The sequence below is a fragment of the Otolemur garnettii genome, unplaced genomic scaffold (genome assembly GCF_000181295.1).
Source record: "Otolemur garnettii isolate 467f Iridium unplaced genomic scaffold, OtoGar3 scaffold00017, whole genome shotgun sequence".
Lineage (NCBI taxonomy): Eukaryota > Metazoa > Chordata > Mammalia > Primates > Galagidae > Otolemur > Otolemur garnettii.
This window is the reverse complement of record NW_003852412.1, coordinates 20,556,339-20,558,881: the sequence shown is the minus strand read 5'-3', so window position 1 is coordinate 20,558,881 and position 2,543 is coordinate 20,556,339.

Below are 2,543 nucleotides of genomic sequence, written 5' to 3'. Positions count from 1 at the left end.
CGCCACCTTAGGTGTATGTGGCTGGCGCCTTAGCCGCTTGAGCCACAGGTGCCGAGCCCCGGCTATTTTTTGGTTGCAGCCTTCATTGTTGTTTGGAGGGCCTGGGCTCTTTTCAAACCCGCCACCTTAGGTGTATGTGGCTGTGCCCTAGCCACTTGAGCCACAGACACTAAGGCCGTTTTTTTTTTTTTTTTTTTTTTATGAATAAAAGAAATATGCTGTAAAATAATGATAAAAATGTAATATAGATAATAGATAAACCAGTAACACAGTCATTTATTATTGTCAAGTGTTATGTACTGTTCCTAATTGTATGACTTGCAGTACAGCAGTATCACCACAAACACATGAATATTGTGTTCGACTATGACTTTGTGAGGCCTGCAGTGTCACTAGGGGATAGGAATTTCTTGTTCCATTATAATCTTGAGACCACCATTGTATATAAAGCCAGTTGTTGATGGAAACATTGTGTGTGTGTGTATCTATCTATATCTGTCTTTATATCTATATATAAAATGATCAACTATTTTTACCTAATATCTATCACAAAAATACTGCCTCCATAAATTAACTTTTATTGTTTGTAAATTATTCTATTTCTTTGCTTTACTCAACATTTAGATTATAAAGTCTTCAGTGTTTAGATTATGTAGTAGATGTAATTTCTTTATTGTTTAGATTTCAGGTGTTCAAGAAATATTCTGGTTTAAGATGCTATTTTTTTTTTTTTGTTTGTTTGTTTGCAATTTTGGCCAGGGCCAGTCTTGAACCTGCCACCCCTGGTATATGGGGCCAATGCCCTGCTCCTTGAGCCACAGGCGCCACCCCCATATACTGGGGATGGTGGGTTCAAACCTGGCCCTGGACAAAACTGCAAAAAAAAAAAAAGGACTCTTCTTTAATTTGACTTGTCTGGTGGTGTGGTCTTTGAGAGACTTCTGGGCATAACAAGTGAAGTGTGGATATAAGTTCAAGAGACATGGAAATGCTGGTAGTTATGATTAGACTGGCTCAAGAGGCTAAAACGCCAGCCACATATACCTAAGGTGACGGGTTCGAATCCCCAGCCCGGGCCCGCCAAACAACAATGATGGCTGCAACGCCTGCAAAAATGGCCTGGCGTTGTGGCGGGAGCCTGTAGTCCCAGCTACTTGGGAGCCTGAGGCAGGAGACTCGCTTGAGCCCAGGAGTTGGAGGTTGCTGTGAGCTGTGATGCCATGGCACTCTACCCAGGGGGATAGTTTGAGGCTTTGTCTCAAACAAACAAACAAACAAACAAAAAAACAGCACACACCACCCAAAGGCAAGAAATAAACCATTTGTGAGTAAGCAGTGGGTGTGGGTGCCTCCACGGAGGTCACTTTCAAATAGTGATCCTTGTTTATTTTTGCTCTGTGGCCAGATGGTTTGTATATGGTGAAGGACAGTGTTATCCAGCAGGATTTTTCTCAGGTTTTCTAGAGGAAGCTTAAGTCAACATTTTTTTATGCTGTACACGAAGTTAACCTATTATTTTTTAACCATAATTTTAATGATACAAAAGTTAAATTTTGGGGGGAGGGTCAGTTAAACATGTATTTTGTTTCCATCAGTTTTAATGTTTTCCATCAATTGCACTGTTTTCCACTAGTGTCAAATACACATCTGTGGTTACTCATATTCATCCTGGAATTGCAGAGGACACAGAGATTGTTATGACAAGGACAGTCATGGACAGGTCAATATCTTACATTAGACTTGCACAAATGTTGCCTTACTGCCTTGGTAGATTGTGAAACGCACATAAAGTTTGTAGCACATAGTCAGGGTCAGTAAATGATCACCCTCTTACTGGTGCTGCAACCATTGATGCCACTTTCTAGAATACTGGAAGTTTAATGAGAAGTTAGGTTTAATCTTTTGGCAGCATACGGCTATCATTTCACCATTGGACTGAAGACTGCTATCCTCTAGCTATTAATGTGCTTAGTCTAATTTCCCAATTCACCATCAACGCAAGTGTACATCAAAGCTCTGGAAGTGTGGCCTTCCAAAATATGAATTAATTTTGTAGAAGACAACTTATATTGTATATTTTTTGGCACAGTAGAGAACCATGAATGCTAATGATATATTTAACTGTTAGATCAAGCATTTCCAGTAAGAGATTTTGCTGCTTATAGTGTAATAATTCATCTATTTTACATAGAATTTTCATCTCTTAGGGTTATTATAGATGTCTATCCTTGCAAGGAATAGCCAGACTGCAACACTGATTTTTCATAGTTTTGACTATTTTAAAACATTCAGGCCAGAAAAAAAATGATGAGAAAAAAATGTTCACTCTAAGTTTACTTTGAAGAATATAATAATATAACATGTGCATATTTTTATATGCTGTAGTATATACAGAGTGGTCATAAAGTTTGTGTGCAATTTAAAAAGTGAGCAATTTAAAGTTGCACACAAACTTTATGGCCACCCTATATTTGTGTGTGTGTTTATAAAAATACATGGAGAAAGAGAGTGTGGTTTTTTTTTTTTTTTTTTTTGAGGCGGCC